This window comes from Varanus komodoensis, unplaced genomic scaffold (genome assembly GCF_004798865.1).
Source record: "Varanus komodoensis strain SLA01 unplaced genomic scaffold, ASM479886v1 scaffold12, whole genome shotgun sequence".
Taxonomy (NCBI): Eukaryota; Metazoa; Chordata; class Lepidosauria; order Squamata; family Varanidae; genus Varanus; species Varanus komodoensis.
Window position 1 is genome coordinate 17,938,682 of NW_025335349.1, and position 22,485 is coordinate 17,961,166.

Below are 22,485 nucleotides of genomic sequence, written 5' to 3' on the forward strand. Positions count from 1 at the left end.
TCACCCAGAAGCCAAACAACTGCCTGCAGGAAATTGAAAGGCGGGCGATGTACACCAGCAATGGATGTACATAGACATACTCCCTCTCGTCCTCATTACATTTTAGCAAATTCCATGGTTCTGTATAAATGTGCATGTTTACTACCTAGTAGCTCACTTGCCAGAGAGAAAGAATGAGAGCTGTGCAAAATCATTTTCATATGGCAGTTTGCTTCCCTGTACACAATATTCAATGGCTTTCCTAGAGGCAAGATGTGCACTTAGTTCTGTGGTTGTTTCATGTTATAGCCGAGCAGCATTTACTTCTGGCTGTGACAGAACCCTCTGTATCTATGAGCCACTGGCAAGATGAATGCAATCCTGTGCATACAGCACTCTTAAAATGCCTGAATCAGTTGTGCTGATCAGTGCTATCTAATGATTTCTGTAAAGCACCGGTAAGAGTGGGGAAGGCAGCAGCCAGCCTCCTTGCATTTGCAAGGAAGGAAGCAGCTCAGGATGTTGCTGCAAAAGGAACACAACCCTGGATGGCCCTCAGAAAGGGGGAAAAAAGGATATCAAATAGTAGGGTCTTGAAGTCAAATTGAAATGGCTTGAGATGAGTTGCCAGGTGTATTGTGCCACTGTAACAATGGCTAAGGGCAGGTGACTTAGAAGAACTTAGAGCAATAAGCAGCATAATGCAATACAATTTCCACGACTGGCTAGAACCAGATGGTAAAGCAGTTTTCCACTGGCTGGGCATGAAGACCATTGAAATTTTCATTCATATCCAAAGTAAATGAATGTGAACTCCTGCAGTGGGGAAGGGGAGGGAAACCTTGACAAACATGGGAAATCTCTAGTCTTCCACTGGATTTTATGGGAGCCACCCCCTCCCCTCCCCATATCCCATTTCTTTACAGGGTTTCAGGCACTAACATCTGTAATGCTACTTGGGAGAAACATGGAAATATTGCTTTTTTTTTCTCCCCAGGAAGCCACAAAACAGTTGTATATAAATGATGTCTGTCTGTCTGTCTGTCTGTCTGTCTGTCTGTCTCTACTGGTTCAGCTACTGGGCTGCTAAAAACATCTGCTACTTGCGTCAACAGGGTGAGTTTCACATACCTCACTTCTATTGTACATGGGCACGACTTCTTCAGACTTGAAGGAGCTTCCTTAAACTATTGGCAACTCAGGTGGGCCAAGCCAGTGGTGGAGCACCTCTGATCAGCTTCACGAGGCCTCCTCTGACTGGGACTGAGCAGCCACTGCCTAAATGTTCCCACATTGTCCCTGTTGTAGTACCACTGGGGCAATGAGGGAATTTGAAATGGTGGCCTCTGGTGGACATCATGGCTCCATTTCAGCTCAGAGGAAAGTCTTATCCTGGCAGGGTGTTCATCATATTTTCAAATGACATTGAGGTGGAGGCAGTGGTGGCCCCAGGCTTTGGAGGGCTCTTGGGTAGGACACCCTCAGTAAGGTGTCTCCCTCAGGATATTATTAATAATATTTACATTGTACTATTCCTTTCACTGACTTTGCTTTTCCTCCCAGACAGTTATAGTAATTATGGATATAGGTCACTTCAGATCTTTTTTTTTTCGAGTGGGAAGTTGAACTTTCTAGTGGAACTTATACATTTTTATAAGAATAATAATAAAAATAACTGTAGATTATTATTATTATTATTATTATTATTAAAGATCCCTCACATTAACCCATATATGATGAAGAGGAGGTATACAATAAGAAAGAAACACTTTCTCCCCCAAACACTTGGTATAACACTCTTCCTCTTGCTAAGACTTTTGATTGTGCATGTGTGCGCATATTAGTTTTCTTTATGAACCAGGGGAAGTAAAGGTGATACTGCTCTGAAGTGACAGGCCGTGCTTTTTCAGTCTATGCGTGGGCTCTTCGAAGTAAATGAGGCATTATGCTCTAATTCAACAGCAGAGAGGTAGTAATGTAACCACCAACACATGTGCTGCATTATAGGGGAAAATGGGCATTATAAAATAAAACTGTTTGATTAGCAAGCTGTGACCTGTAAAAGAGCAGGAGCGTAAGTCGGGCGAAGGGAGACTTTTCAATTTGTGCATATTCCAACTCACAAAAGCAGCATTACCAATTCATTCATGCAAACTGTGCTGAGAAACTGAAACTTTTTCATTTGGCACTTATTGGATCCTTTTATAATAATAATAATAATTTTAAAAGAATTGAACTGAACATTGTGTTCATAAAAGAGAATTGCGAATAGTTGACCAAGTTATGCCCAGAGTTCTCCCTTGTAATCAGAGTTCAAAACTAATCTGTAATCTTAGGAATGTCTGTATTCTGTCTGTAATTTAGTTCTCAGAGGGAATGGGTAAATCTGGCATTTTGCTTTCTTCTTCATTTATCTTTATTTTCAATTCTCAAGTTCTTTCTTTTGCAGATATGAAGCAATCCATGAAAGTTGGTAAGTCCTTATTAAAAAATGAACTGAACTGAAATTCTTACCCATCTACACCATCCAAATGTGTTAGACACAGCTATTCCTAGCTTAGAGAAGACCGTATTGTATTTGCCTGCCATGTAGTCTTTAATAATGAGGAATCTGTCAGGAAAAAGGTGGCAACCCTAAATTAGCACTAGATCAGAAGAAGAAGGTTTAGACTAATGAGTTATGTAATCTAATGTTTTGTTCACATAGTGCCCAACCACCTGCCTAAGGGAAACCCACAATTGGGCAATAAGACTATTTTCCACACCCACAGTGTAAATACACATATCTTCTCTGGGAGTGCAGGCAGCACAGATCCATTAGCACTAGCAATAATCAATAGCCGTATCCTCATGAATTTGTCTAATACAGCTGAACACTGGGAGGGGTTCAAACACAAATTCTGAAGAACAGAGCACTCAAAACTGGATGGTGGCCAGCTTCAATGTCTCCCACATTTGGTTTTAAAATCTCTAGCTCTTTTCATCCTTAATATAGGTTATGTGAAAATTTCTGAATTCTTATCAAAATGAATTGGAACCTTTTCACCCTTTTATTGTTCTCAATAGAAACACCATACTGATTGGTTTAAGAAGGAGATCACTGTTTCATAAAAGCATCTTTGTATGAAATGGAGGAATCTGTCTAGTGTATCTGTATGCTGCCTACTCTCCATTACTCTAAGGGTGCAATTCTATGCATGTTTTGACTGAGAAAAAGTTCTGTAACTCTCAACATTCCCCAGCCAGTACCTTCTGCCTAAAATTTCATTGGATTGTGTCCTGAGTGTTGAATGACTTTTTTTTTTTTTTTTTGTATCTCGGAGAAGCCATGCCCAGAGGATAACTCCAAGCATTTTGGATGGGTAAAATCTTCAGTTTACTGTATTTTTCACAGTGCTATCTGTAAGTGTGCATTTTGAAGATTTATACCCCATCTTCCAACCAAGTGATCCTCAAGTCTGGTAAGTGTTAACAATAAATTTTTAAAAATCAGAACAATTAACAGAGCCACCAACACATATAGTAGCAAAGTCAAAAAGAACTTTCAATAATTTGGTAAGAGGCTTATTATGGTTGTAGAGTGACAAATGAGGCATCCAATTAAAGTGCAGAACATACAGATCTGCAGGAATGGTGGCTTCATCCATTTGTCTTCCACATCTGATAAAACTGAGATTTAAAGAACCGACTAAAGTAGCATCTATAATACTGAGTGAAAGAACTTTGCAGGTTTGAGCAGCTTGAGATGTTAGGAAAAAAGCTTAGGGAAGGTTTAAGTATATAAGGCCTAGAAATAGACTGGGGCTGGATGCTGTTAGAGGAAACATTACACGCATGCATGCATGCACGTGCATGCGCATGTACACACACACAGAGAAGGGGGGATTATTCCAGAGTAAGAGAGTGGAAAGATTGTTATGAGGAGTGGAGAAGTTATTAGACTAATCTGGAGATTCTCCCAAGTCTTCCTTTGCACCTTTTCTAAAATGCACTTCTTGAAGTCTGGCTTTGCATGTTTTCCTTGCCTTTGGCACTGCGCTGGGACACCAAACCCATGAAGCAGAGTTCAGTGTCTACTTCAGGTGGTGGATGTGGAGGTGGAAGATAATAATGGCAAGGTACTGCAGGACAGGATAGTGTGCGTCACACCTCCTGCTTTTCCTCCCCTCAGCTACCTTGCTGCTAGAGTGGTCACATACTCCTTTCTAGAAGGCCAAAGAACTTCAGAGATGCCAGAAGATGGCCCTCCATTTTGAAAGCATCCTCTTTTTAAATTTATTTTACTTTATTTATTAAAAGCTTTTGTATGCCGCCCTATTATACAAAATCTCAGGACAGCTTACAAAGGGATGTATGAGCTAAGTCTAGTTTAAAGAGGAAGACTCACCAAAATGAAGAGCTGTTCATTGAAGTTGTCTATCAACAGCACCTGGTCAGCAGACTGAACAAAGCCTCCAGTTCTCTGGTCAGGGTCCTCCACACTGTGGGGTGCATCATAACTAACTTGTCCGATTCATTTCAGTGATTCTACTCCCAAAGAAAACAGAGTTCAACTTTATGTCAAGAAGAACTGTCTTTCTATTTAAATTTTTGTTGTTTAGTTGCAAAGTCATGCCCGACCCATCATGACCCCATGGACAACATTCCTCCAGGATCTCCTATCCTTCATTATCCCTCGGAGTCCACCCAAGCCCACACCCACTGCCCCATTGACTCCATCTAGCCACCTCATCCTCTGCTGTCCCCTTCTTTTGCCTTCTTTGGTTTTTGTACATGGAATTAGAGAGAGGCCATCATTTTGTCCTTTGCCTCCAGCATCCAAATGTCTTGGACTGGTCCTGGCCGTGGGACACATTTTTATACATCTTTGGAACCGAAACCACTTTATTACAAAGGAACACTTGGGACAGTAGACTCTTATCCACTTAGATTTCACCTCTAACATCAATCTCAGGTTGTGATAAATAACTAATATCATGGCCCTCACATGCCTGCCTCCCTGTAAGGAAGGTCACAAGTGCCAGGCCTCTTGAGCAAAGCATCACAACTCTGGGAATGAGTATTAGGATTGTGACATTACATATATTCATTAGTGGCCTTAAAAAAAGAATTCAGTGTATTATTAAATCCTTTTCCTTGCTGTGTTAAGTATTTAATTTGTTAAGTTTTATTAGGTAGAAAGGCACAATGTTTGGCTCTGTTTTAATTGCAACATTTTGTTCAATGCCATTTGAAGCAGTAGGAATTAAACATGGAACAATACTATGTCATGTTTTTCTGGAGGTGAGCAATTAAATGGTTGCTGTTATGTTTTATGGCATAAACATACTGCCCTGTAAGCCCATTTTGATGCTGGGAAGTACAAGTAATCACAACATTATGTAAAAATTATTCTCCATCCCATTAAAATGAGCAGGACATTCTACTGAGGTCAATGTTGACACCTTGCTAAACAAGGAACGTTATCCTGATGTATGGAGTAAATATGTCATGATACATTATGGGGAGATAATATAGAAGAAGATGGATGTGTTTGTGCATGACATTTGGTAGATAATATTCTCTTTGTCCAAGCAATTACATACTAGACTGAGAGCAACTTTGCTAGATCTAAAGTAATTCAAAACATAGACCTTGCAGTAATACTGTTATAAATCTAGTGGATATTAGAAGGGTGTATCTTTCAAAGAACCCATATATTTGATCAGCGATGCTTCTTTTGAACACAGTGGCACCTCAAATGAAATAAATGGTGTATATGTTCATTGATTTCTAATAGGTAACACCCTGTTGCAATTAATTTTGCAATTAATTAAGAATTCAGATAGCTGGTCCCTTGGCCATTGGAGTTCCTCAGGCAGCTCTTTAACATTTACATGAAGCCAATAAAAAGGTCACTCAAAATTCAGGGGTTACATCTCATCAGTATGCTGATGATGCCAAGCTCTTTTTCTCTTTTTCAGGTGCTCTGAAGGAGCTTGATGGCTCCTTGATTCTAGAAGGTCCCCCTATCGGACTGCAATGCACTATTTCATCAGTTTAGGGTTCAGTCTTGCCTGAGCCCCTGAACTCAGAAGCTCACATTCACCCAGTGAAGAGCAAGAAAGCAGTTCAGGCAGCCTTTGTTTCTGCTAGACTGTTGTCTTGGCCACCCAATGAGGGTGTTTCATTGAAGAAGGAAGTTGTAGCAGCTTCAGGACACCTCATGGCTTAATCTGGAGGGACCAAGTTGGAGAAGTCTAGTGTCCCTCCCTGTCTGGCAAATATTTATGACATGCTGTGCATTTTATATGATTACCATAAAGAGATCAGAAATCTATTTCCTTCTATCCCAAATTTGCCAGTGGCATGAGCAGTTTTTCTATTTTTCTGTGCTTTCTTCAATATATAATAGATTTTATGACTCCTGAGTCATCTGAATAATTTTACTAAACATATCCCTTGATTTGTGGCTATGGTATTTTATAGTGCACGTTTCTGACATTTAATTAGAGTTCCTCCATCTACTGCTGAACCCAGCCCCTGTCAGTAGCCTCTGATCCAGGAAAGAAATGGACAATTTGCATATGTATATAGGGTCAACTATTGATTAACCTGTCTAGTATGATGTGCAACATTTGATAGACTCTCAATATAGAGGAATAATTAGCAGGTGGGATGATTTGTTAAGCATTGAAATTCAAAAGATCATCAGCAGTCTTAATGGAGTACTGCACCTTTCCACTTTTTCAACTAGGATTTCTGTTCCAAAATAATTTTTTGCATTACTAGTTGCTGTCTTGACAGAAGGGAATATGTTCTGTTCTAGGTCAATACAGTTGTCCAAATTTGTCTAAGTGGTTGTCGGTACTACTAGTCACCCATGAAAACTGGTTGTTTGGGCTGTCCAGTACTTCATACTGGGGGTGGGCAGAGTAGACCAGCACTTACTGGCTAGTTTTTCTAAGTTGATCATCAAGGGCTTCTAATTCCCAGTTGTCTAACTAAAGCAACAGACAGAAAGTTTTCCCTTTCTAAATGAGGTTGCTGCAAAACTAATTGAGGCTACCAGTCATGATGGCTATATGCCAGTTCTAGTAACAGAGCCAATATGCCTACATGCACCATTCATGGGAAGCCCGTGTGGGTGGGTGGCATGACATTCACATTCTACTGATTGGTTTTCCATGGGTAGCTGGTTGGTGAACAGAAGGTCAACTCAATGAATTCTTGCTTTGGTCCAGCATAGTTTTTCTTACATTCTTCTGTAGGTCCAAATGCATACAATTAAGGAAATATAGCGCCAGAGCCAGGGGAGTATAAAATCTATCATGGGGAAAAATCAAGGCAGGTGCTTGTCAATCTTCCCAGTCCTTCTTGTCTAGACACTTGAAGATGGAATCAGGCTTATTTCTCTAATGACCAGCTTAACAGACCTGCTTTCTATATTCAGAACTAAAAGGGACAGAATCTTACTTTAAAAAAAAAAGAAAGCTAAAAATTATGGAGCATGGCCTGAAATAAACTTGAAGGAGCAGGTCCCACATGCATCCTGTGACTATGGCCCTGAGCTTAGGTTATGTTCATTAATTGCATAGCATTGCACCATAGCTGTTAGGTTTTAGTAAATGGTTGTAACCTTTGCTGCCCTTTAAAAAGGTAGCTCCATTTCCCCCTGATATGCAAACTATATTTCTCTGTTAATAGAGATGTTTTTTATTTTTATTTTTTGAATTTGTACATTTCTGTGCAAAGAATATGAACTCTGTATAATGAATCACCTACATGCCTTCCAGCAGGCACGGGTGCTTAAATGAAGTTATTGGACACCTGGTGACAGATATCCACCCCCTCCCGACTCATGATAATCATATGCAAGGGGCTTCATCTCACTCCTATTCAAGACTCAGGCAAATGTCAACCATATTTGTTGGAAGAAGGATTAGTTACAGTAGAGATCAAGGGTATAATCTATTTTCCCCCATTGGGGTCAATGGTGCCATTGATTTTTGACATTTCTGAGAGTAACCTTTTAATGTAGCCTCATGGAGTAAAATAATTATCAGCAGTTTGACCAGAAGGTCAAAAAGAGATAGCTTATGCTTTCAAAGCTGTAAGTGAACCAAAAAAGTTAGCAACTTTTAATGTTGCAGACTGAAAAAATAGTCTCCTGTGTGTACCTTGTATACATACATTATGTGAAAAGGAATCACATAGAACAGAGTTGTGCGGGCATGTCTCTGCTCTTGCCTCTTAAGTAAGGTAGTGTGATTGCCTCCCCTCTGTGGTCATTCGTGCCCTGTGGATGGATGTCTGCATGGGAAAGACCTTCTTCATAGACCTCTGTAAGCATAGGCTTCCCCTTGCAAACTAATGGGTGGACACTGGGGTCTGTGCTGCCAAGAGCCTAGCTCCTCAGGGTTGGGATCACAGGAACAACCCCAGTTCCACCAATGCACATTCACACTCTCTTCCCTTTTCACCTCCTTCTCAGTGCAAGCCATCCCTTGGATTGGAAAAATAAATCAGAACTGCACTGTGACCAAAGTTAACATATGCCTTCACTAATCATCTGCTGCCTGTTTGTTGATCAGCAATTGCGTCATTCATTTCAATTCATATAAATACCAATTATTTAGCTAATTTTAATTCATATTGGTGTTCACAGGTTGTTTCACAATTCCCAAAGTGGGAAGAATGCATTACTTTGATGGAAATATATCTTAAAAGCTGTGTAATGGTGTTGTCAGCTTAGGTGTGGAAGTTCAGTTCCTTTGATCAGTTCTGAACCTCATTGATTCATTTAGGCGGAGTCATTTACGTAGACTCAGTTTCTGGCCCACCAGATGCGGCTGGATTTCATATCCCATCATTCCTGCTCACTGGCCATTCTAGTGGGACTTACAGGAGTTTGAATCCAACAACACTTTGTGGGCCATTGCACACCCCACCCCCTTAAATAAAGGGCTGTAACTCAGGAGTACAGCAAATGCTTAGTATATGTATTTGTAATCCAATTGTTAAATCGGGGCCATATCTAAGTATGACACTGTGAGGTCCCTCGGATGGTCATGCTACCTTCCTCTGACCTCTTTCCTTGGCTCTGTCTACTAGTCTTTTGATGTTGCTTGAATTTTGTGCAGTCTTTTCCCACTTTTAAGAGGCTGGAATGCTTAATGGCAGGTAACAAGAGTATTATACTAAAATATGTTGGATTTTTTTCTTTTTGTATTGTCCCACCTATTTATTTATGTATTTATTTCATTTATATTCCACTCTTTTTCCTTGAAGGAACTCAAGGAAGCTTGCAGAATCCTTCTTCTCCTCTCATTCTTATCCTCACAGCAGCCCTATGAAGTAGGTTAGGTCAGGAACTGGCCTAAAGTCACCCAGGAAGCTTTGTGGTTGAATGGGACCTAGAAACCTGATCTCCCAGACCCCACTCCAGCATTCTAACCACTGTACTTCACTGGTTCTCATCTCTGGCCCTGCTCCCTTTGGACTTGGGCTTGAACTTGTCTATGCCCAGGAACAGAATTCAGTCCTCAATCCAAAATGACTTCACTACTTTAGCTAGAGGATACCATACAGTAGGCCCACAAGAACAGCTATCAAGGACCTTTAAATAAGTCACTGGAGAGCCACTGCCAATTAGAATAGACCAATACCAGACGAAATGGACTAAAGGGGCAATCCTGTGCATACCTTGCAGTCCCCAGTATTCACTAGCCAAGCATGCAAATTCAGCAATTCTGAAAATTCATGCAATTTGTGGGAGTGAATTTTGCACACATTTCCCCAGTTTTAAGCACACACTGACACACTGAAATTACAGCCTGCTTTAAAAACAGATGCTCATGTGCTGTATCAGTCCACATAGACTGAAGCTGTGCCAGTGCAATGTTGATGGAACATAATTTGTGTAGGTGAACCAAGAAAAACCAGCAGAGCCAAATAGAGTTTTCCCCTCTCACATTTGTCACACATCCCTAATAGCTTAGGTAACATCCTTTGGAAAAAAAATGCATAACCTTCTGGTCAGCTCACTCAGGGTCATTGCACCATCAAATTGACTGACTTGTGGATTGGTGCAGAAACATCTGTGAGGGAATGCAGTTACTTAGAACTAGCAAATATAAAGTGGGTCTTGGAACAGACAGGAATTCTCAACAGTTCAGGAAGGTACATGCTTGGAGAACCCATCCTTTCTGGAACAAAATCTTATTGAGTAGTGTTGTCCTGCCATTGTGGTAATATGGCGAGCGTGATTGGATGGGAACCATTTACAGTATACATGATCTCTGCACACATTCCATATGTAATAATGGTGCGATATAATGTCAGAGGAGTTCCTGCATGTGGCTGCATTACTCCAGGTCTTTCTAGATCCCCGGTCTGACTGGGGCTGCTTAGCGTGCATCAGACACATTTATCAGCTGTTATTCAGCTATTACTTGAGTTCAGCATCAGATTAAATTTCTCCCACTGGAATTAGTGATGCATAAGAGTGATTAACATCATTTGTTACAGCTATCCCATAAAGAAAACCATTAAAAAAAGAGTGGACTTCTGCAAAAGGGCCAATATGAAATAGACACATCAATGACAGATAGTAAAAACATCCAGAGTTGCCTTTAAATCTATGAAATTGGTAATTAAAGCACATTAGCAGTGTCTGTAACCAAATGCATGCCATCTTCAAGGAGGAAGAGGGTGTTGCCAAATCCTCACTTGACTGCATTCTCTTATAGCTGCTTCTACTTACTCTCTCTTGTCGAACCTCTAGCACCATCATTGCAAATACCTCCAACATAGGCATAGTGTCCAATTTCACACACACTTTGCTTGAACCAGCAGAGATTTATTTCAAAGTAAACTTCTATTGATTTATATTGATAATCTTAGAACAGCCCTAGGACATAGATTACTACTATTGTCCCTCTGTTGCAGTGTGGGTGGAAATGGTTGCCTGCCTCTTCTGGTGTAGACAATGGATACTAGAATAAGTAATTCATTTTTATGCTTTCTGCTATTTATTTATTTATATTGCGATTTATATCCTGCCTTTTTCCCACAAAGGGCTCAAGGCAGCTGACATCATTCTCCTCCTCCATCTTATCCCCACAACAACAACCCTGTGAGGTAGGCTGGGCTGAGAGTCCGTGACTGGCCCAAAGTCACCCAGTGGGCTCCATGGCCGAGCGGGGACTCGAACCCGGATCCTCTGAGTCCCAGTCCCGTGCTCTAACCACCGCGCCACCCTGGCTCTTTGCTGCTTAGATAAAGTTATGGCAGGTAAGACACATGTTTATTGAACTTTTTAAAGTTTTAGGGTCATAGCGTACATGTTTTGTAGAAGTTTACAGAGCAATTCCAAGCCCTGCTGCAGGCTAGCGGAGGAGGGTTAGGATAGAATAGCAAGAACAGGAGTGGTGGCTGAGCATCAGCTGAGGATCTACACTCCAGCAAGAATCCACTGACAAGAGACCCTCAAAGTTGCTTCTGCTCGTTCCTCTCTGAAACCTCCCAGATCTTGCTTTGCACCAGGCAGTGGTGGTGAGAAGAAAGAGCAATAGATGCCACTGCATTTTTCTTAAAAGTTATCAAGCATGCATGGAGCAATGGCAGTTACTGGGAATAGTGGTGAGAAGATAGCCCATCTGTGGAAGAAGGAACATTGTTAGTGTCTTGCCCAAGGGCCACTACTCTGATACATCCCTGGATGCCAGCCTGAAGATTAATTAAGGGTACTGCCCTGTTGGAAAGGCTGCCAGAGGACTGTCTTCTGTTTTGAAGGCCCTCTCTTTAAAGGGCTGCCAGTTCCAAGTCTGGTTTGAAGCTGAAGAACCGCTACAAGGAAAGTTGGGCTTTGAAGTTGCCCAAGGAGAGCAGGCTGTGCAAAGCACAGGTTGCCCAGTTACTATTTTTCACACCATTAAAACATGTTACATTTGTAGTTAAATTACAATAATGATTTCAAAATGTGCATTGGTACATATAGAACAGAATATGCAAATATTAAGGAAATAGGTATTCTCTTTTGCCCTCTCTTCTGGTGATGCACACCTTCCTTTCTCGCAATTCACTTCCTTTCTGTGTCTGCCCTAAGATAAAAATCCTTCCCAGTGTTTTCAGGTAAAAAAGGGGAGCCACTTTTATTTTTAAAGGAACAAATTGGAAACAATCTGCCACGCCCACAGGGCATTGGCAGGACCAGGAAGTGGTGTATCTCCTGCCATTGAACTCCCCCACACTTTTAGGATTGTTGTGTCTTTTGGTTAAGGCTACATTCCTATCACATGTATCCAGGAGTAAGTCCACTGAATACAATAGTTCTTACATCTGAAGAGATATGCACAGGATTGAACTGCAAGTCTGATAAGAACTTGGCCATCATCGTCATTGTCCTGTTCCTCCTCCCCCTCCTCCTTCTTGCTATTTAATTGATTGATTGATTGATTGATTCATTCATTCATTCATTCATTCATTCATTCATTCATTCATTCGTGTATTCATTTGATATTTATGCCTCCCAAAAGCCAAGGCTTTTGGGGTTTGTCTTGGCTATCTAATATTTGCTTTTCAGAATTATTATTTAGGTTTTTGATCATTTTCTATCACAAGAAGTGTTGCCTATTGTTCATTTTAGGGGGCTGCAAAAAGGAAGTATCATTTGAAACATGATAGCTTTATGTTGCTGAAGTTATGTATTTCTAACAGTTTCCCAGTTTAGAACTGCTTTGATTTTTGGCTTTTTGTTTAAAAGAGTGCCTGCTTTCTGTTTATCTTCTAGTGATTATTGGACTTGTTATGTTGTACCACACAACAAACTAAAAAAAAAAAAAACAACAAAAATCTTTTCAGGCTCTGATATTGATAAATTTACTTTATGCACATGTTGGAATTCTCCTTGCTCTCAGAATTTCTTTGTCGGCTTGTCTGATGTCAACTAAGAAAGTTTTGCATTAGGTTGCATTGCCTTTCTGGGCTGGTCCAGGTTGGACAATTCCCAGCAAAGTGCACTGAAGTGTGGTCTTCTGCCAAACCACTTCCTGCTTGCTTCGCCTTCCGTCTGTGTCCCCTCCATCTGTGGGCTTACTGGTTCAGGCAGAAGTGGCTAAATTTGGAAAGTAACCCACCATTTGGACATTGTTAACCATACCATAGGGTGATACTATATTGAGTATAATGATATTTTGACTTGGGAAAATCCAAATGCAGGTGGATTCCCAGCTGCCACCATCAACCTGCACCCCCAATTTTGCAGGGTGTGATCATATGGAAGCACTCAGGGTCAGTGTCAAGAATAAGCATGGTTGGTGCCCCTGGTTGCTCTCTCCTCCACCTTCATAACCTGCTTGTTCACTTACCTTTCCTGACAACAGTGAGAATAAGAAGAAGAAGATGCCACTGCCTTTTGGCTCACCAGCATTTTGACAATGCCGAAAGCCAAACGTGCCCTAATGTTGAGGGAGAGGAGAAAAGGTAGCAATATTGGCCAGTGACAATAGTTAGGTGGAGGAGGAAGTCTCACTCTGAAGGGAGCTCATTCAGTTTTCATGTCCCAAAAAGTTAGTGCTGATGCTGGTAGGGATGGCGGTCTCTACTTGCATACCAACAGCAGTTTGAGGGTGCTGAGTGCTGCTCTTAGCCTTGGATGCTTTCCCGACAGGATGTGCCTTCCATTCATTCCATTGCACCTTGATGGCACAGATGCATTTTTAATGTCACACCTGGATTACATCATGCGCAGAAACGAAAGCAGCCTTGGCAGTGTGCTCCTTTTTAATCCAAACTGAAGAAGCTTGAAGAGAATAAGAGCAAAAACAAGGTGGAGGAGGGCTAGCCTCAGCAAGGCCTCAAGGATAAGCACATTGGGAGCAAAATATGCCAGGGAAAGCAAATACAACTTCTGTGAGAGGATGATTTTTATAGATATAGTCCTTTTATTTCCTAGTTTGGTTTGTTTGTTTCTGTAAGCTGTCCAAAGTCTCTTTATATTTTCACAAGGTTTATTAATCATGGTTTGACACTGTTCCTTTTGCACCGAAATTCTAACTAGAACATCTCCTTCTCTCTGTAGGGTAATCCAAGCACTGTTTATTTCCTGGGCAATTCTAAACAGGCTCTAAACATTCTTTTGCTGTCTACATAAATAAACTCAAACCTTGTTTCCAGGAGAGGAAGAATCTAGTGAGGGTGGAAAACACAACACAGATGGGTCAGTTTATTTCAGCTGCAACTACACTGACATTTCCAAAGCTGCTCTGCCATTTGAAGATCACCTCTACCACATAGATTCCATGGAGTAGGATAAGATGACCCAGCCCTGGTACTCCTGTACACTACAACTCAGTTTCCACAGCACAGTTAGTGCTGTGCTGCATTTCTTCCTGTATTTATGCAACTTGATTGCTTCCCCAAGCAATGGACTGTTCTTTTTTAGCTACCTTCATAGAGAATGGTGAAAATTCTGGATAAATGCCTTAGTGTGAAGCAGTAAGGCATTTATCCAGCCCTGCCCATAGGACAACCAATGCACACATTTGACCTTTTTTCCCCTGCAGTGGAGGGCAGGATGCGTTCCAATGGAGCAAAGTTCAGAATCAAGATTCAGGGTGGATGCCAGGAAGTACTTCCTGACAGTTAGGGCCCCTAGGGTATTGAATGGTCTTCCATGGGAGATGGTTGAAGCCCCATTGGTGAGGGTGTTCAAGGATAGGCTGGACATGTGCATGGTAGGCATGTCATGAGCGGAGCTGGCTGGAGCCGGGGGTCAGACTAGATGGCCCAGGAGACCCCTTCTGACTCCCTCTGTTTCTATGTTTCTTGTTTATAATTGCACATGTTGCAATCTCCCTCCATCCCTCCCTCCCTCCCTCCCTCCCTCTGTGTGTGTGTGTGTGTGTGTGTGTGTGTCTTTAAAGGGCGCCATCACCTAAGGATGTCCTTATTTGTAAAAAAAGATGTATGGACAGAAGGAAGTAGGACATTTGATTGCAGGGGGAAAAAACCCTTCAGGCAAAAAGATATGGGGTGGGAAATGGGAGGTGAAGTACATGTGGACAAAAGGCCAGCTAATCTGGGGATAGGGGGGCAGATGCAACCAAGATCTACAGCAAGAGGCCACTGAGAGTGTGTGTGTTGGGGAGCAGATGGCATGCCACAGAACTGCGACTCCAGCCCTAGTGGGCTGCCCTGGAATGCATCATTTAAGAGCTTACCTTACCATAATGAGGTGGCTGAGATCTGAATGATTTTTCTTTTTCAGTTTAGGTCTAGTTCTCCTATGCTTTGCAGTCTCCTGCACTCCCAGATGACTTTGCCAGGACTTCCTTATTTCAGGCTTTCCAGTACTGCTGCCTTTGGAGTACCTGGACACATTATGTGGAGGAAGAGAAAAAGAGGAGTTGATGGTGGTTGTTTTCTTTGATCAACAGAAAAAGAAGTGTCTCAGATGCTCAATACTCAAAAGTTTGTCTTAAAATGAACTAAATTGTCTCCATCAGGAAATGCAGAGTCCATTCAATTATGAAAGGGAGGTTATGTAATTCAGCAGCAAAGGGTGGGGTGGGGGAGAGGCGAGCTCACTTTGATCCTGCCAATGTTGCATTATATGGAGGCTAAGGTGTGGTTTGTCCTGACATTACTGGTACTGAATTAGTTAAGACCTGAACTGAGAGTGTTTTTATGCCATAATTAATGGGCCTTGTCACTGTTCTTGTTGTAACTAATGGGCAGGTGCATTACCCGATCTATGGAAAAACTATTATCATATTATCATCTACTTTCATTTTACAGGGCCCCTTTTAGATGAATAATTCATACAAAAGTACATAATTGTGATTCACTAATTTCACTGCAGTTATAAAATAAAATCTATAAAGGGACTGCTGAGTGGAAGACTTTCAACAGACTTTAATGGGGGTTGCAAAATGAATAGCTGAGAAGGAACCAAGAGATACTTCATAAAATGGAGGTCAACTAGCAACCCAAGGGCCAGTTACAACTTCCAAAGCCATTTTAAACTGGCCCTTGGCACATCTGCTACATCTTCATCAAGGGATACAGAAATATGTGACTATGGTTTCTCACACGGGGGGAGGAGGAACATGTTTTCAAGATACTATGAAACAGAGTTGTAACAATGGTGAATGGAATCTCTATTCCATTATCTTTCAAACTGCATCTCTGCTTTGCCTGCAATATGCTACCTGTATGCCAAGCACAAGATCTTTCGGTCCTGGAAGTCCTGCTAGATGCTACTGGCCTGAAGAACACACCAGAACTGAGGAGAAAATAGATAAAAAGTAGGACAGGTCTGAGATATTGTTGATCCTCTGACCCTTTGTGGTGTATAGCACCCAAAGCTTTTGAAACAAACAGGCATGCACCCTCACCACTATTCTGGGTAGATGTTGATGAAACATGATCTGTATTTTATACAGACAAGATATTTTGGGGAGCATATACATGTAGCATTATGAAGACTGGAAAAATTAGAATGATTAACAATCGTTTACTGGGCAGAATGTTGCACTGGGATTGTGGAGGCCAGGACCAAGCCTGACAATGTTACTTGGTGACTTTGGTTTGGCATTGCTCATTTACATGCATGATTTATACATACAAATTCATGTAAATGCTTCTCTAGTGTTGCATTTCCTCCTTTTTCCAGCTATGTGCATGGCCAACCTAGCAGCTTCTTATTTACTGGAGTAGTTGCATGTATATCAAGACACCTAGTTCAATCCTAACTTCCTCTATAGTGCTAAGGTTCCATAAGCAAAAGAGCAAAGCAAAAGATAACTGATATATTTCACACAAACTATCCCCCCATATGTGTATGTTAATCAGACAGACAAACAAAAATGATAAGCAGTTCATGGGATCTATAATAAAAGCATCTGTAAGTACTTAATACATCTATTTTTCAAAACCTTTACAAATTATGCATACCATACTTTCGCAATTACCATTTTCCCTTTCATTTTCAATACACAAAAGATGGCACAAGCAAAAGAGGAGTTCATTGTTTGCTATTGACATTAATGCTTTAAAAAATCATTTGGACTGTAAAAAGCATCTGCAGGCTCATCTGTAGACTATTACCTTCCATCAAGGTAGAATGAATTTAATTATTTCTAACTATCTTCAGCAAAAGTATGTCCATGCTTAGCCTTCAGTATCTCTGAGGATGACAACTGCACAATCCCCTTTGACAGCTTGTTCCATTGACCATGAACTGGAATTAAGTAAGTGTACAAAGAAGGGCAAATAGACCTCTGCATTTAAATAACATTAGACTTTAACTCAAACTGATAAAAGCCAGGTTATTCTGTTAAGCTTGTCTCTGCATATTACCATAATTGATTGCATTGTGTGACTTCTTTTTTCTTCTGCTTTCAAGGGTGGAAGCCAATGTGTCCTAACTGAATTTCCTAGCTATGTCAAAATGGAATAGAATTTCTTCCTTTTTATCTTCCTGACTATTATGATTATTTTGCACTCTTTCAGTACTGACAACCCAAACCATATAAGACATCATTTTTAAAAAGTAGAAGCAAGTAAGAACAGTGGAATAAAAAAAGAAAAAAGGGGGGTGCCAGGAAGCAGAGACTCCCACACCCTTTCATTCACTCAGATGAGCAAAGAAACCTCTTCAGTTATCTGTGAGTTTATTTTGATCTCTCTTTCCAAATAGCTTAATATCTGTGCCAGTTATGGAAGGAATTGAAAACTTCACACCTTGATGTCATACACAATGCACCATATGCGCACGCGCACACACACATGATCGGTGATTCCATGTAGGCATGTTGAAGGTACGGCAATTAATTAATTAATTAATGCATTGATATCCTGCCTTTTTCCTTCTTGCAAGGAACCCAAGGCAGCATTTACAGTCCTCTTTCCATCTTATCCTTGCAATAACCCTGTGACCTATGTTAGGCTCAGCATCCATGTCTAGTCCAAGTCACTCATGGAGTCTAAAACCCCATCTTCCAAGTTCCAGTTTGTCTCTCTAACCACTAGACCACACAGGTGGTTTTTCAGTTTGAAAACAAAGAAGTCTTAGTTTTATTTTGGCTGGTAATGTTCAAGGCATTTCAGTGTGTAAAACAGATCCTAACTGTATGTATTCAAAAGTAAAGGTCATCAGACTAGGATCCCAAAGTCAGAACTACATTTCATGAGATGCATGACCAGGATCAGTCACAACAGTGCTACATCCTCCTCTCTTTCTCAGAACTGTGTAAAAGAAAGAGGAGTCATCACTTTAGTTACAGGTTACTGGCCATCTGTATAAAAGTCTTGTCCTGACAGCATTAGATGAAACTACAGATGAAATTTGCAATTTCATTTAACTACAGATGAAATTTGCCTGCATATCAGTTCTGGCAAAATGTCTGCAAGACCTTCAAAGGAAGCTCAAATATTTTCAATAAGATCTGTGAATTATCTAAATGGATCTATTTTTATGTGTTCTGAGCAGTTCTTTACAACTTGTCTTTGAAACCCAAACACTTTTATAGAAGTAAGTAATTACATTCCAATTAAATATTCAGACTTAAAACCTGTAGCAAGGCAGATCCATGTTAAACACACTGATGAATCACAGCATGGGAGTTTTGGTCCTTGGCATTAAACAGAAGACAATTTTCTGAGTAGCATTCATCACGATATGACAATTTAAGCTGTGGACCTTGAGTAAGAGGGTTTCAGTATGAATTGAAGGAATGAGCCTCCAGCTGTACCCTGATTACATTAGATTATATTACTTCTGACTGGCTGAATGACCAGGGTAAAAAGCATTTAACTGCAAAATATGTAGTGCATATATTTTACAGGACTTGAATTTTGACTTAGATTCCCCATTGAAGAAACTGGCTATCTGTAATGTTAGCCAGAGCCTTTGGATTTAACTGGAAGTGAGTCACTATTTCAGGTAGCTGCAGGCTGCATTTCCATATCCTAATACTGTACTTCTGGAGTGAGAAATCAAAAGCTTCCAAGGCAGGGATGGATGATTATGATTCTAAATCAGTTGCTGTGCCCATCGCTTATGCTTAGGCTGTTCTTTGTAGCCAGACTGAGTTTCTGCCATTGCAACAAGCCCTCTATCAAACACAGACAGAATTAACATTATATGTTTCATCTCAACTTTTATTAGCTTGATCAGTACGAACCCAAATGGATTCCTCTGTACTTCCAAAGCTGGAGGCACACCAGAACTCAGTTCAGCAAGTGAGGGGGTGGGGGATAAAGTCTCCATTACTGGGAGAAACTAAATGGGAATAAGTCAAGGGTTGGACAGGTATATTTATAGTTAAGCACGACGGGTATCAGTCCCCTCACAACAAAATCCATTGCTTTAGCAGAAAGTGAACATTGGTTTCTTGTTCCTCAAATTCAGGCCACCAGCTGTTGCTTCCTTTCAGTATTCTTTCTGATTGACTTCGCACTTTATCCAAATCTTAGAAAGGAAAAAAAGGGGCATCCTTCCAATTGCTTTAATAGGCTTGATCGAGTCTGTGATGAGCCATGAGAGCAATACATCCAATTCTTCTGTTATCTGTCATAGCAGAGCTCATTAAATCCGCGCCATGGCTTCACTGTGGGTTCATTTTTGTAGTCTCCAAAAAGTGGAAAAGAAACCAATAACATCTTACCCCTTTATAGTGGAGTTTGACTTTAGAATAATTGAGCTTGTGACTCAACGAGGTGCACTGATATATAGGTTCTTTAGAGCAATTCATTTCTCCTTTTCACTGCTTTAGTCTGAAATACATCACCTGGTTATGGATTAGTTGTTCATTACACCATGAAGCAGCAATTATTGAATAGCATTCTGTCCCATGGAAGATTATCAAAACTCGGGTCACCTATATTTAGTCCACAGTGTGCCAGTTTACACATCATTCTATGATTGTCAGGCTAAAGAAAAGCTCTTCAGTGAAGATGCAATGTAGATCAACCTTTCACATGTTCCAGCATTATTGATCGCTTTGCTCCAAAATCAGCTTTGGAGCAAGCCCAGCTACCTATAGAATTCTAATTTTGAGGAAGATCTGTCCCATTAGAAAAGGAGCACCAAGATTCAATTATGGATGGGTGAGATGCTTGTTTTGTTGAGACTTTTTTAGAACAGATTTTTTCCTGCTGCTGTAATAGTGTTGACAGAGTTGACATGTGACAAGACTGGCATTTGGGCTTATAATTGCTCCGGAAATTAAAAGGCATGAGCATGTCTGTCAAGTCTGTTTTCAAGGACTTCTTCTTTTTCCCAATTCTGTGCAGATTTTTTTAAAATGGAGAAAAGTATGCATTTTTGTATGTTCATTTTTAAGATGACCCCCTTTAGCTGATGCATGAATGCATGCCTGTCCCCATTGAATTAAGTGTATTTGTGCATAATTTAGAACTGTGTGCATTTCTGTGCATTTTTAGAGCAAGGGGATTTTATTTCATAGATTCTGTCCACTGTGAGTTGAAGTTCCTCCTTTGAGCAGTTAAAAGCCACAGACTTGCAAATTATTCCTTATTGTCCCAAAGTACAAATCACCAGACTGATTCTCTGAGCATGCACAGAGCAGTTTGTTGAACCCAGTCAAGTGTTTATCTCCAGGAACTCTCCTTATGAACATGCCCTTCAGGAGGGGCTTCCTGAAAGCAAGCATACCTCTTCTCCATGTGCTGATCATTTAATCTAGACACCTGCCTCTGCTGACACTTCAGCTTGGGGTCAAAAGCCAGGGGTGCCTGGTCTGCATCTGAGAACCCCTCATTCTCTGAGTTCAACCAGCTGTACATCTTGGTTATTCCCAAGAACTGCCTTCCTGGCAAAGTTAAAAACCTGGCCTTGAGCTAAAAATGTCTATCATCTCAGTGTTTCAGTATGTCCCATCCTCCCCAGTTCCTCTTTGATCTGATTCACATTCCAGTTCTGAATCTTCTGAATTCCAGAATTCTGTGAGAATGAGTGCCCAAAGTAGCCATCCTTCTCATTCCCAACACTACAATCCTTCGATCAGATGGAGATGTTAAATGGAGCACCTGAAAGCTGAAGAAACACCTTGCCTCCCTCTGAAAACATGAAATAAAATCATGTGTGTGCTGAATGATCAGCCACTGTCATCCAGCATGTCAGAAATGGCAAAATATTTTGAAATGAAAGGGAAATGTTTTGGCATGTAAAAGTAAAAAAAGTCTTCCAGTTATTAGCATTTCAAAATTGCTTTAGGGGAAAAATGATTTTTCACGGACTCCTACTGAAATCAGTGCTGTACTGTATATAATACTGTATATCGATGCTTCCTAGATTCAGTCATATTTAGAGCAGACCTGAAATAAATGGTTCCTAAACTGGTTATGACCAACTTAAGTGCCATTGATTTCAATGGATCTACTCTAAATATGACTACATTTGGATTCAGCTCAAGGGAATTTATATTGGTTTAATTGCCATTACACTTTTCAAAACATGGTGTTGGAAGACAGCTTTGTGAATACTTTGGATTGACAGAAAGACAAACAAGTCTTTGACTTTTTTTGGTCCCAGAGCAAATCAAGTCTGAGCTTTTCCCAGAAGCAAAAATGACAAAACTGTCATAAGTCAAACACATCAAGAAAAGGCAAAACTCACTGGAGAAGACAATCAAAGGCAGAAGATGAAAGGGAAGACCAAATAGGAGATGGATTGACTCCATAAAGGATGCGGCAGCCTTGAACTTGGAAGAACTGAATGGAGCAAGGTATTTTGGAAGGCTTTCATTCATAGGGTCACAATAACCTGGAGACAGCTTGATGGCACATAGCAGCAACAACAAACTGCCATTGTATCTTCCAAAGAATCTTGGAGATTGTAGTGTGATAAGAGTGCTGAACGTTCCTTCCTCATTTCATGGTCCACCCATAGTCAGTTCCTAGGCTTTCCTAAGGAACATCTGATAAATAGGATGGTAAAGGTAAAGGTTTCCCCTTGACATTAAGTCCAGTCATGCCTGACTCTAGGGGGCAGTGCTCATCTCTGTTTCCTAGCCGAGGGAGCCAGCGTTTGTCTGCAGACAGTCTCCATGGTCATGTGGCTGGCATGACTAAACACCGAAGTGCACAGAATGCTATTACCTGCCCACCGAAGTGGTACCTGTTAATCTACTTGCATTTGCATGCTTTCAAACTGCAGGGTTGGCAGGAGCTGGGACGGAGCAATGGGAACTCACCCCGTTGTGCAGATTCGAACCGGCAACCTTTCGATCAACCAACCCAGCAGCACAGTGGTTTAAACCACTGTGCCATCTGCAGTCCCTTAAATAGAATGGAGATGCACTCAAAAACCACCTTTTCCTGGCTGAGAACCAGAGCATATGGATACTTCTGAGAAACTCTGCTCTTAAGTGCAGATATTTTAATAGAAAATGCATTTGACAAAAATCAGATCTAAAACCTGTTTAAGCTATCTATACAAGAATCTCAGATCTTGTGATTAAATTTGTGGAAGCTATTGTAGCTTTTGAAATTTGGTTA